We start from the raw sequence: 15,047 nt of genomic DNA on the forward strand, positions 1-15,047 counted from the left end.
TTTTAGGAAAGAACAAGGACCCAAATAACGATTATATGCTCGAAAAATAAAAAGAGACGAATTGTAATATAAGTTTGAAAGTTCATTTCTTACACTTAGATATTAACTATTTTCCTGAAAATCTCTGTGTCTTCAGTGAAGAAAAAGGTGAAAATTTTCGTCACTAAACATCATAATAAATATTAACTGTGGTAAGCGAAACAATGGTATGATCTAAGTAAGAATATTTCTAAGCGATTTGAAAAAAAACCAAAAACTATAGAAAAACACGTGAACAATTCCGAGAACTTCTTTTCCTTTCTACAAAGTGAAACTTTTATGAGTTTAAATTCGGAGGTCTGTGTTACGGTTATTAATGCGAGTTGTCTGCTAAATTCAATATACATGAATGTGTGTATATAATAGGTTATATAACTTATATCATACTGAAACTAAATGAATTAGAAGGAAATGCAAGTTATTTTAAATTATATTATTTTGTAAATATTTGCAATGTTACAATATATATAGCTGACAAACTATTGATTACATTGTTAATAGGCGATTAAATGAAACAATAATGCATTAAATACATTTGTAAACCTGGTCTTATTGAGGGATACTTCAAACATATCCGTGGCATTATCAAAATATTGTTTATTCGGAATGTGGTTTAATGAGTTCAAACCTAATGAATTATTTCAGTAAGATGTACTGGTATATTGCTACACGTAACAATGAAATTGTTATAAGGTGTTTTTCAAGGTTTAATTTTCTTCATTCGGTTAAACCTTGATATTGTCCCATCATATTCTTGTTGTCTTCTATTTTAAAAGAGGTCATAATCGAAAAAATATTTGATGAGGGGACTCGATTATTTGTCAAAACATTTGAAGAAAAAAAAAACTTTTCTCTTACATTTCTTCAATAGACTTTCTGTTCAGTTACCTGAGAAAACCTGAAAATTTTGACAACAAACTACATCGATTGTGAAATGTTGGGGACCAAGTGTTTGAGTTGACACTTGGAGAAAAATATTGTTTAATTTGAATGAGTCATGATCAAAACGTACTATTGTTCTTTATGAAGGAAATTTTATTTTACCTAACTTTTCTTTTTACCTGAGTTTGAGCAAGCAGAAGTAAGAGCCTTAAAACCATCACCTGCATAAACTCTTAATACACTGTAAATAAAACTCACCCATTAAAAAAATGCTTTATTTAACAATAGAGGGAACCACACAAGCAGAATATTACACAATCTTTTTTTTAAGCTTGTAGCGTGAAATGTCAATTTTTACTTAACATACCGTATTAAGTTATGAATTAAACTCTGGTTTTCAAAAATTATCTGATTAATTACATTTGTCTATAAAGTCTTGTTCAATGTTCTTTCCACAATGACTGGTAATCTTATCATTTTGAGTAGTGAAATAAACTCCGGTTTTCAAAAGTTCTCGGGTTAATTTATTGTGAAGTCTTGTTTAACACTTACTAGAAAGATTGGTAATGACGCTCACATTGAATTGTTTAATGTTCTGCTACCAAGACCTACAGGTGTCAGTTGCTTATAACACTGTATAGTTTGTGTTCAGTTTTAAAAACTATACTGTTTTTATACTTTTATGGCCAAATGAAAAGTAGCAAATATTAATATATTTCATCCTAATTATAAAATAATACAATGTTGTTTTGATAATTTCCCGAAAGTCAGTCGAGAAGCTACAAGAATGGTTTTTTCAACAGCTGGAACATTTTGTACCTTTAGTTTCATGTTTGTTTATTTAATAAAACTGGATTCTTTCTGGAGTGGGTGTCTGTTTAATTACCAGGCTCTGTATTTCGTTTCCTGGAATACAAATAAGTATAATGTAATATAACCACAACTAAACATGCTATATTTATGTCCACTGTTAGAATGCTCATATCTGGGGCTCAATTCCCCACGATCATTATAGAGGAAAGCTCAAGGTGACATTCCTCTAAAACAAATAAATCAGTTATTTTTATATTTATGTTTACTTTATAATTATACTTTACACGACTGTATCGATTGCACGTAGATGATGACAAGAAACTGTTAATCTAAATTCCATGGCATTACTATAAAGAAAGCTAGTAACATTATTTTTGAGAGAAAACTATCATCATATGTTTTTAATAATGTGGTTGGTTCTGTCAAGTGTAGATCTTAACATTAATCATTTATATTATAATTTTGCACATAATAATAATGTGGTTGGTTCTGTGAAGTGTAGATCTTAACATTAATCATTTATAATTTTGTATAGAAATGTGCTAAATATATGCCAAGTCAAAATATTTAGGAAACTGACCAATTCACTTCATGTCAAGAAAATTCCTTTTGTGTTCCTCTTTTCTTCTCACTGCTCTTATTAAAACTAAATAAAAAGTGTCTCTCATCACAGGCCCGTCATGGATAGGTGGGTTAAGGTGTTCGACTCGTAATCTGAGGATCGCAGGTTTGAATCCCGGTCGCACCAAACATGCTCGCCCTTTCAGCCGTGGGGGCTTTATAATGTGATGGTCAATCCCACTATTCGTTGATAAAAGAGTAGCCCAAGAGTTAGCGGTGGGTGGTATGACTAGCTGCATTCCCTGTAGTCTTACACAGCTAAATTAGGAACGGCTAGCACAGATAGCCCTCGTGTAGCTTTGCTCGAAATTCAAAACAATTCAAACCACTTACTACAACCACATGCAGTCAGGAATCTTTATCTTACACTCTACAGAAACAGATTTTTAAGCTCTCAGACTTACGGCTCAACTACCTGATAATATTGTAGTTTTTATTAATTGTTATTCTGGTGAAACAGATCTCAAACCAAATTAATTATTCTTATTTAAGTTATTTCATCTGCTACCACTAGGAGGATTAATGTACATTTTTTTCTTTGTTTAAAAAATAAACTGTTGGTCTGAATAAATAAAACACATTAAGATATTATATGAAATTAAACATTTTGTGATGTCCTCCGATGGGAAGTCAGCAAGTCCCCGAACTTATAACACTAAAATTCGGGATTCGATTCCACCCTTGAATACAGTAGACACAGCTCAAAATGGCTCTGCTCTAAAACGAAAAATTTTGAGATTTTTCGTTTTTATAAGTTTTGTATTTTATAACCCCCCCAAAAAAAAAGACTAGGAAGGATTCGAACCCAAGACATCACCCAAATGAGAGACACGTTTACACGTAAGTAGTTGTAACGAATCTCAATTTTCAATATATGGTCAATGGAATAGGATATATTTTTTGAAAATCTTAACATAAATTGAAAAATTAAAAACTCATTGAATTTCTCTAACAGCACTAAATTGATTATAAGCATTGTTTTATTCTTAACATGAAAAATGCTGTAATACAGCAAATGTTTTATGATATACGAGGAATATTTCAAAATTCCACCAGCAGAGGCAGCACAGGTACTACGTACTGTTGTTTGTTTTTGAATTTCGCACAAAGCTACTCCAGGGCTATCTGAGCTTGCCGTCCCTAATTCAGCAGTGTAAGACTAGAGGGATGGCAGCTAGTCATCACCACCCACTGCCAACTCTTGGGCTACTCTTTTACCAACGAACAGTGGGATTGACCGTCACATTTTAACGCCCCTACGGCTAGGAGGGCGAGCATGTTTGGCTCGACGGGGATGTGAACCCGTGACCCTCAGATTACAAGTCGCAGGCCTTAACACGCTTGGCCATGCGAGGCCGCATACTGTTGTGACCTAAAGAAATATTGTTCGTGACTACTAATAGGAATGGGTTGTATAATACACACCGCACACTGAACCTGAAGAAACATTGTTTGGGACCACTACTACGTGTGGGTTGTATATCCCGTACAAGACTGTTGTAGCATTAAGAAATGTTGCGTATGATCACTAGTTGTTGCGGGTTGTGTGATACATGCCATACCCTGTTGTGGAGTTAAGAGACTGATTTTCAATTGAATCATTGTAATAGACCTAAACACTTTGTTTCACGGTAACTGTATTCAGATAAATAAAGAAGAAAGAAATTAGGGTACATTTATCCCATACGTGTGTGTTTTGTAACTTTATACATTATTTGAGGACTATTTGAATGACATCTTAAGCTATGCTGAAAGCATGCGATGCCAAAGATTTTGTAAAAATTGATGTTATTGTGAAATGATACCTCTTGGCAACTATTTTAAGTGCTGTGAAATCTCATGTTGTTAAGGGCATTGTGTGTAACACCTCCCTAGTGTGTTCTTCTGCATGAGAATTTTGCTTTCAATTTTATAAAGATTAATAAAAGAATCAGTAACCAAAAGATAAGAACATTCGTGGACCACTAAACACAGAGATAATGCTGATGTATTTAATTATAGAGAAAAGTGTTGACAATGAGAGAAGGGAAAGGGAATAAAACCTTCGTGGAAGGAAAGAACTTGATGATAAACCTATTACAACAAGTACTCTATTCATGAGAAAGAACTTGATGATAAACTTATTACAACAAGTACTCTATTCGTGAGAAATTTTCATTTAAATTACTTCCACGTTTTACAAGTTTTTAAAAACTTATAAAATAAACAATTACAAGAACTGAAGCGTGCCTAATTATCATCACGTGTTCGAAGAAGTAAGAGGATTTAATTTACAGACTGAGAAATAGTGTATTTGGTTATGTCCTTCTACCATATTGAGGGCTGGAAAGCTAACAATAAGAAGGTTTTCATCTTACCTACTCCCCCCAGTGTGCTACAACCTCATTCTACTTTTTATTTCAATTAATTCTTTACTTGGACAGTAGTAACCTTCCCAAAACTGTTTGCATGCAGCAAAGGGTGATTGATATATGAGGGGAGTTGTGGGCTTGAGCACCCACATCTTGCTCTCCTAATTTTTATTTCTTATTCTATATCTATTGCTACTATTTATTTCTTATGCGAGACTACTAAATAGAGGTTAAGACTAGTAGACGGTGTATCCCCACCGCAATGTGGGTCCTATTTCGGAGTCACCTCCAAAACCCAGGGTACATTTTATAATCCCACATTGTAGCTTGTACCATTGGATCTTTTCAGTTGATATAGCGTTTTTTGTTTAATTTGCTTTTGTTTCGGCTTGTTTTTGTGTTATAACAAACTAATATGTATGCATTTACACACACACACATACACATGTTAAATCAAGATAGTTTTAGTTTTTATAGAAGACAGGGCCACAAACTTCTTATATTTTCATAATTTTGATCAATACTAAAAAAGGTATTCTGATTTGGGTAATAATTATCCATTATCATTATATTACCTTTAGATACACTTTAAGCTATGTGATGAGTTCAGTAATCTCATGATAAAGGAATATATTTTGCAGGCGAATTTAAAAATGAACAAAGTAGGCCTAATTGAAAACGGCCAATTTATTTAACAAGAAACAGGAGTCTGTGTTTAGGTTCTTAAGCTATATTAAGTTACTAGAGACTTTATCGGTCTACATAAACTTAGCAACCAGCTCAGTATTTATTAAAGTATGTTAAATAAATTTCAACTATAACATTTTGCTTCATCAAATGTACGCCAACTAATAACTGTAAAACATAAATATACATAATATCAAACATCCTCTAATCATTTACAGTCAAATTGGTGTCTTCACTGCAATAATACTTCTTAAAACAGATGATTTCTAGTATAACTGAAAATAATTCTAATCGGAGACACCGTAGTCTGCAAGTCCACTGATCTTAGGCTTAACACAAATCAGGCCTTTACCAAGTACGACAATATTAGATAAAGAAATAAATTAACACTAACTTGGGTACATTTTCACTTTAGTTTAGTTATTGTTAAATTTTACTGCACATTAAAATTGCAAGAAATACACAAATAAAAGTTTTTTTTAAATACCTAACATTAGGTTGTAGAGCAACAAATAGCCTACCTGCTTTGTGCCATAAAACGCTAAATCAATCAATGTAGAGCAACAGTAAAGGTTTTTAGCACATAGCTGCCCCCCAGTGGCTCAGCTGTATGTCTTCGGACTTACAACGCTAAAAATCGGGTTTCGATGCCTGTGGTGGGCAGAGCACAAATAGCCCATTTTGTAGCTTTGTGCTTAATTTAAAACAACAGCACATAGCTGAATAAAATAGTAAAGTATACTCACGTTGGTTTGTACGCATGCGCATTTAGATGGTAGGTGCAGGAACATTTTCGGAACAAATTCTCATTTTTATTTTAAGAGAGACAAAAACACTTATATGTCAAATACTGACGTTTCAGTCCAATGAAAAATGTTTATTACCTTTTATTTCGCTTATAACATACTTTTTATTATTTTATTAAAATTGCCTCCCTTTTTGGATTATTTAAACTGCCTCAGAGATAAGTCTATGAAATTATAAGCTAACAACCGGTACTGAACTATGTACTAAACTATTTTAAAATAAGAGTAAAATGAACGCGATTTGTTAGCTTCGACGTACAATTTGGAATCCTTAAAAAACAAATATCAACGATGCGGCATTTGGTGTAAGAGATATTGTGTCATTTAGTCTCAATTGACGAATCGTCAGAAGAAACGGGTAATCTTTATTGTATATCAATTAAAGTAATATATGTGGCGTGTTTCTATGACTACGTAATGTGTATTACAACTATAATATAATAATGTTTTATACATTGTTAAACACGTTACGGAAGACTCGAAAAAGGCTTGGCATGGCCTAGCGCGTTAAGACGTGCGCTTCGTAATCTGAGGGTCGCGGGTTCGCGCCCGAGTCGCGCCAAAACATGCTCGCTCTCCCAGACGTGGGGGTGTTATAATGTGATGGTCAATCCCACTATTCGTTGGTAAAAGAGTAGCCCAAGAGTTGGCGGTGGGTGGTGATGACTAGCTGCCTTCCCTCTTGTATTACACTGCTAAATTAGGGACGGCTAGCACAGATAGCCCTCGAGTTGCTTTGTGCGAAATTCCAAAAAACAAACAACGAAGACTCGAAAAACAAAACGTTACAGTTTTACAATTTAACGAATATTTTAATATCAATAAATTACGTATATTAACGACGAAGAAGGCGCAAACGCGAAACATGGTTTTAAAAAATATGTATTCTTTTATATTTATCTGGAATGTAAAGGTCGTTTTTCTTCACTTTTATCAAAACACTAAAATACAAAAGTGCAAAAATTATATTCTCATAACAACAATTATTTATCTGATATTGTAGACACATCATGTGGCTAATAGTAAAACCTTTAAAACCAGTTCCACAGAAAACTATCAAAGAGATTATAAAACAAGTTCCAGAGCAAATGGAGCTGTTGTGTTTTTACGCATTCGTTGTATAATTTTGGTCTGCTTTCAGGAGATGGAAAAATTGCTACCACTCGAAAAGTTTATCTACTTTGTGTTTGTGATATTTCAGTCGTGTTAGCTTCAATTTATTTAAGACACAATAGATCAAATTCCATAATATACTTACCGCAAACCGCTAAGTTTATTATATTTTTCATGTCCGCTATAATTTTACTAATTGTGGGCATACTTCTCTTTGAAATCGTGCTACTGACATATGATATATACAAAAAATAATATATGGGGAATATCATAATCGTTGGAAATTAAAAAGCTTTCTCACCTCAGTTATAAACAAGAAATATCCAGATATCAAAATACTTCAAAAAATTAGTTTTTATACTTTTATAAATACAAAAAATTCCTTGATTATCCTATGTTAAAAGTATTTCAGAATGAAATATATGTCAAATCAAATGGACTCAAGTGTCGTACACTCTAAGTAAGAACTAAGTACAAGGAAGAGTCGTATGTACACTGTTAGTGGATACTCAAAAGATGGAAATGTCCTACACTTTTAAGTAAAAAGAAACTGGAAGGAAGTGTCCCACACGATGAGTGAGAAATAACTAGAAAAAAGAGCCCTACACTATGAATGAAAAGTAACTGGAAGGAAGAGCAGTACACTCAGGGTGAAAATAACTGGAAGAAAAAGCATTACACTCTTTATGAATAGTAACTGAAAGGAAGAGTTCTACACTTTAAGTAAAGTAACTAGAAAGAAGAGTCACACACTATGAGTGATAAGTAACTGGAAGAAAGAGTTTTACACCCTATGCAACAAGCAACTTGAAGAAAATGTCCCACACTCTTAGTAAGAGGTAACAAGAAAGAAAAACCCTACACTCAGGATGAAGACTAACTCGAGAAAAGAGCCCTACACTTTGGATGAAAAGTAACTGGAAGGAAGAGACCTACACTAGGGATGAAAAATAACTGGAAGGAACAGCCCTACACTCTGGATTAAAAAAAAAGTAAATGGAAGGAAAAGCCGTCCACTCTGAATAAGAAGTAACAAGAAGGAAGGATCTTACACACTGGATAAAAAGTAAGTGGAAAAAAGAGCGCTACACTCTGGATGAAAAGTAAATGAAAAAAAAAGCACTACACTCTCAATCAAAAGTAATTGGAAGGAAGAGCCCTATACACTTGGATAAAAATAATTGGAAGGAAGAGCATTACACTTTTGATCAAAAGTAACTGGAACGAAGAGCCCTACATTTATATGCAAAAACGGCTCGTTTTGGTCAGCTTCCGGTCAGTTACCTCTTTCTTTGTGAACCTGACGATGACCGAAGAAGGTCGAAACGTTGTTCGCTCTTCTATGTAAAAGTGTTTTCTCAGCCCAAACGAGCCGTTTTTGCATATAAATTTCTCAACAAGTGGGTTTCTCGTCATCACTGAAGAGCCCTACACTCTGGGTAAAAAGCAACTACACGGAAGAGCACTACACTCTGAACGAAAAGTAATTGAAAGGAAGAGCCGTACACTCTAGATGAAAAGTAATTGGAAGGAAGAACACTTCATGCTGGATGAAAGGTAACTGGAAGGAAGAGCTCTACATTGTAGATCAAAGGTAACTTAAAGGAAGATCCCTGCCCACTAAATGAAAAGTAACTGGAAGTAAGAACACTACATTTTGGATGAAAAGTAAGTGGAATGAAGAAGAATGCTTCACTCTGGATGAAAAGTAGCTGGAAAAAAGAGTCCTACACTCTGAAAGAAAAGTATTTGGAAGGAACAGCCCTACACTCTAAGGGAAGTAACTAAAAGGAAGAGTCCTACAATATGGATAAAAAGTAATTGGAAGGAAGAGTTCTACACACTGGATAAAAAATAACTGGAAGGACGATTCCTAAATTCTGGATCAAAGGTAACTGAAAGGAAGATCCCTACCCCTTGGATGAAAAGTAACTAGAAGCAAAAGCCCTACACTCTAAATGAAAAGTAATTGGAAAGAAGAGCCCTACATTTTGAGCGAGAAATAACTAGAAGAAAAACACCAACAGTTTACATGAAAACTAACTGAAAGGAACAGTTCTACACTGTGGATGAGTAGTAACGGGAAAGAAGAGCACTACACTTTGGATGAAAAGTGACTGAAATGAAGAATCCTACACGCTGGATGAAAAGTAAAAGGAATGAAGATCCCTACACTCCGGATAAAAGTTAACTGGAAGGTAGAGACCTACACTCTGTATGAAAAGTAGCTGAAAAAAAAGAGCCCTACATTCTGGATCAAAGTAAATGGAAGGAAGAGTTCTACACTCTCAGGGAAGTAACTAAAAGGAATAGACCTACACTCTAAGTAACAAATCAGTACAAGGAAGAGTCCTACACTCTAAATAACAAGGAAGTACAAGAAAGAGTTCTACACTCTAAGTAACAAGTAAATACAAGGAAGAGTCCTACATTCTAAGTAACAAGTAAGTACAAGATAGAGTCCTGCACTGAAAGTAAGAAGTATAAAGACGGAAGAGCCCTACATACTGGATGAAAACTGACTGGAAGGAAGAACCCAATACACTTGGTTAAAAGTAATTGGAATAAAACGCCCTACACTCTCGATTAAAAGTAATTGGAAGGAAGAGTCCTACACTTTGAGCGAGAAGTAACTAGAAGAAAGAGACCAACATTTTACATGAAAACTAATTGAAAGGAACAGCGCTACACTTTGGATGAAAAGTAATTGGATGAAAGAGCCATACACTCTGGATGAAAAGTAACTTAAATGAAGAATCCTACACGCTGGATGAAAAGTAACTGGAATGAAGAATCCTACACTCTGGATGAAAGGTAATTGGAAGGAAGAGCACTTCATGCTGAATGAAAAGTAACTGGAAGGAAGAGCCCTACATTCTGGATCAAAGGTAACTGAAAGGAAGATCCCTACCCCCTGGATGAAAAGTAACTACAAGCAAAAGCACTACACTCTAAATGAAAAGTAATTGGAATGAAGAATCTTACACTCTGGATAAAAACTGACTGGAAGGTAGAGCCCTACCTTCTGTATGAAAAGTAGCTGGAAAAAAGAGCCCTACATTCTGGATCAAAGTAAATGGAAGGAAGAGTTCAACACTCTCAGGGAAGTAACGAAAAGGAATAGACCTACACTCTAAGTAACAAATAAGTACAAGAAAGAGTCCGACACTCTAAGTAAGAAGTAACAAGACAGAAGAGCCCTACATACTGGATGAAAACTAACTGAAAGAAAGAGCCCAATACACTTGGTTAAAAGTAATTGGAATAAAACGCCCTACACTCTAGATGAAAAGTAATTGGAAGGAAGAGCCCTACACTTTGAGCGAGAAGTAACTAGAAGAAAGAAACCAACATTTTAAATCAAAACTAATTGAAAGGAACAGCTCTACACTATGGATGAGAAGTAACGGGAAGGAAGAGTGCTACACTTTGGATGAAAAGTAATTGGATGAAAGAACCATACACTCTGGATGAAAAGTAACTGAAATGAAGAATCCTACACGCTGGATGAAAAGTAACTGGAATGAAGAATCCTACACTCTGGATGAAAGGTAATTGGAAGGAAGAGCACTACATGCTGAATGAAAAGTAACTGGAAGGAAGAGCCCTACATCCTGGATCAAAGGTAACTGAAAGGAAGATCCCTACCCCCTGGATGAAAAGTAACTACAAGCAAAAGCACTACACTCTGGATGAAAAGTAATTGGAATGAAGAATCCTACACTCTGGATGAAAGGTAATTGGAAGGAAGAGCACTACATGCTGAATGAAAAGTAACTGGAAGGAAGAGCCCTACATCCTGGATCAAAGGTAACTGAAAGGAAGATCCCTACCCCCTGGATGAAAAGTAACTACAAGCAAAAGCACTACACTCTGGATGAAAAGTAATTGGAATGAAGAATCCTACACTCTAGATAAAAGTTAACTGGAAGGTAGAGCCCTACCTTCTGTATGAAAAGTAGCTGGAAAAAAGAGCCCTACATTCTGGATCAAAGTAAATGAAAGGAAGAGTTCTACACTCTCAGGGAAGTAACGGAAAGGAATAGATCTACACTCTAAGTAACAAGTAAGTACAAGGAAGAGTCCTACACTCTAAATAACAAGGAAGTACAAGAAAGAGTCATACACTGTAAGTAACAAGTAAATACAAGAAAGAGTCCTACATTCTAAGTAACAAGTAAGTACAAGGAAGAGTCCTGCACTGAAAGTAAAAAAGTATAAAGACAGAAGAACCATACATACTGGATGAAAACTGACTGGAAGGAAGAGCCCTACACTCTGGATAAAAAGTAATCGAAAGAGCCCTATACACTTAGTTAAAAGTAATTGGAAGGAAATGCCCTGCACTCTGGATGAAAACTAATTGGAAGAAACAGCCCTGCACCTTGGATGAGAAGCACGGGAAGGAAGAGCATTACACTCTATATGTAAAGTAATTGTAAGAAAGAGCCCTACACTCTGGATGAAAAGTAACTGGAATGAAGAATCCTACACTCTGAGTGAATAGTTACTGATAGGAAGAGTTCTACATTTTGAGTGAAAAGTAACTGAAAATAAAAGTTCTACACTTTAAATGTAGTATCTAGAAAGTTTGTTTATTTGTTTGTTTTTTAATTTTGCACAAAGCTACTCGAGTTCTATCTGTACTAGCCGTCCATAATTTAGTAGTGTCAGACAAGAGGGAAGCCAGCTAGTCATCACTACCCACCGCCAACTCATGGTCTACTCTTTTACCAACGAATATGGGATTGACCGTCACATTATAACGCTCCCACGGCTGAAAGGGCGTGGATGGTTGCCGCGACGGGGATGCGAACCCGCGATCCTCAGATTACGAGTCGCACGCCTTAACACACTTGGCCATGCCGTGCCTGGTAACTGGAGAAAAGAGTCGCACGCTATGAATGATAAGTGACTGGAAGGAGAGTTTTACACCCTAAGTAACAAGTAACTTGAGGAAAATGCCCTACACTCTTCGTCAGAATTAACAAGAAAGAAGAGTCCTACACTCTGGATGAAAACTTGCTGGAAGGAAGAGCCCTACACTCTCGATGAAAAGTAATTGGAAGGAAAAGCACTTCACTCTGAATGAAAAGTAACTGGAACGAAAAGCCCTATACTCTGAGTAAAGAGTAACTGGAAGAAAGAGAAACTACACTCTAGATGAAAAGTAATGGAAAGGAAAAGCACTTCACTCTGAATGAAAAGTAACTGGAACGAAAAGCCCTATACTCTGAGTAAAGAGTAACTGGAAGAAAGAGAAACTACACTCTAGATGAAATGTAATGGAAAGGAAAAGCCCTACACTCTGAGTAAAGAATAACTAGAAGAAAGAGAAACAACACTCTGGATGAAAAGTAACTAGAAGGAACAACTCTACACCCTGGATGAAACGTAATTGGAAGGAGGCGGCGTACACTTTGAGTGGGTAGTAACTAGGAGAAAGAGACCATCGCTAAGGATGAAAAATACCTGGAAGGAACAGCCCTACACTCTGGATGAGAAGTAACAGGAGGGAAGAGCCCTATACTCTAGATGAGAAGTAACTGGAATGAAGAATCGTACACTGTGAGTGAAAATTAACTGAAAAGAAAAGTTCTACACTTTAAGTGAAGTAACTGGAAAGAGGAGTCGCACACTATGAGTGAGAAGTAACTAGAAGGAAGAGTTTTACACTGAGTGAAAAATAACTGGAAGGAAGAGTTTTACACCCAAAGTAAGAAGTAACTTGAAGAAAATGTCCTAAACTTTTAGTAAGAAGTAATAAGAAAAAAAAGCCCTACATTCTGGAAAGCCCTACTCATTGAAAGGAAAAGCCTTACACTCTCGATGAAAAGTAATTGGAAAGAAGAGCTCTACAGTCTAGATGAGAAGTAACGGAAAGGAATAGTTCTACACTCTAGATGAGAAGTAACGGAAAGGAAGAATTCTACACTCTAGATGAGAAGTAACGGAAAGAAGAGTTCTACACTCTAGATGAGAAGTAACGGAAAGAAGAGCTCTACAGTCTAGATGAGAAGTAACGGAAAGAAGAGCTCTACAGTCTAGATGAGAAGTAACGGAAAGAAGAGCTCTACAGTCTAGATGAGAAGTAACGAAAAGAAGAGTTCTACAGTCTAGATGAGAAGTAACGGAAAGAAGAGCTCTACAGTCTAGATGAGAAGTAACGGAAAGAAGAGCTCTTCACTCTAGATGAGAAGTAACGGAAAGAAGAGCTCTACAGTCTAGATGAGAAGTAACGGAAAGAAGAGCTCTTCACTCTAGATGAGAAGTAACGGAAAGGAATAGTTCTACACTCTAGATGAGAAGTAACGAAAAGAAGAGCTCTACACTCTAAATGAGAAGTAACGGAAAGGAAGAGTTCTACACTCTAGGTGAGAAGTAACGGAAAGAAGAGCTCTACAGTCTAGATGAGAAGTAACGAAAAGAAGAGCTCTTCACTCTAGATGAGAAGTAACGGAAAGAAGAGCTCTTCACTCTAGATGACAAGTAACGGAAAGGAATAGTTCTACACTCTAGATGAGAAGTAACGAAAAGAAGAGCTCTACACTCTAAATGAGAAGTAACGGAAAGGAAGAGTTCTACACTCTAGGTGAGAAGTAACGGAAAGGAAGAGTTCTACACTCTCATGGAAGTTACTACAAGGAATAGTCCTACACTCTAAGTAACAAGTAAGTACAACGAAGAGTCCGACACTCTAAGTAAGAAGTAACAAGACAGAAGAGCCCTGTATACTGGATGAAAACTAACTGGAAGGAAGAACCCAATACACTTGGTTAAAAGCAATTGGAATAAAACGCCCTACACTCTCGATTAAAAGTAATTGGAAGGAAGAGTCCTACACTTTGAGCGAGAAGTAACTAGAAGAAAGAGACCAACATTTTACATGAAAACTAATTGAAAGGAACAGCGCTACACTTTGGATGAAAAGTAATTGGATGAAAGAGCCATACACTCTGGATGAAAAGTAACTTAAATGAAGAATCCTACACGCTGGATGAAAAGTAACTGGAATGAAGAATCCTACACTCTGGATGAAAGGTAATTGGAAGGAAGAGCACTACATGCTGAATGAAAAGTAACTGGAAGGAAGAGCCCTACATCCTGGATGAAAAGTAACTACAAGCAAAAGCACTACACTCTAAATGAAAAGTAATTGGAATGAAGAATCCTACACTCTGGATAAAAAATAACTGGAAGGTAGAACCCTACCTTCTGTATGAAAAGTAGCTGGAAAAAGAGCCCTACATTCTGGATCAAAGTAAATGGAAGGAAGAGTTCAACACTCTCAGGGAAGTAACGAAAAGGAATAGATCTACACTCTAAGTAACAAGTAAGTACAAGGAAGAGTCCTACACTCTAAATAACAAGGAAGTACAAGAAAGAGTCATACACTGTAAGTAACAAGTAAATACAAGAAAGAGTCCTACATTCTAAGTAACAAGTAAGTACAAGGAAGAGTCCTGCACTGAAAATAAAAAGTATAAAGACAGAAGAGCCCTACATACTGGATGAAAACTGACTGGAAGGAAGAGCCCTACACTCTGGATAAAAAGTAATCGAAAGAGCCCTATACACTTAGTTAAAAGTAATTGGAAGGAAATGCCCTGCACTCTGGATGAAAACTAATTGGAAGGAACAGCCCTGCACCTTGGATGAGAAGTACGGGAAGGAAGAGCATTACACTCTATATGTAAAGTAATTGTAAGAAAGAGCCCTACACTCTGGATGAAAA

At 35.9% G+C, this 15,047-nt stretch overlaps 1 long non-coding RNA gene across 1 annotated transcript; it reads right to left on the reverse strand.

Annotated features, from left to right (window-relative positions):
* Positions 1-1,178: 1,178 nt before the first annotated feature.
* On the reverse strand, positions 1,179-6,448 carry LOC143230792 (uncharacterized). Its single transcript, XR_013016632.1, has 2 exons — positions 5,915-6,448; positions 1,179-1,827 (listed from the first exon to the last, which is right to left on the reverse strand). It is a non-coding gene; the product is annotated as an uncharacterized LOC143230792 (long non-coding RNA).
* Between the last annotated feature and the right edge of the window lie 8,599 nt (positions 6,449-15,047).

Source organism: Tachypleus tridentatus, chromosome 10 (assembly GCF_004210375.1).
Source record: "Tachypleus tridentatus isolate NWPU-2018 chromosome 10, ASM421037v1, whole genome shotgun sequence".
Lineage (NCBI taxonomy): Eukaryota > Metazoa > Arthropoda > Merostomata > Xiphosura > Limulidae > Tachypleus > Tachypleus tridentatus.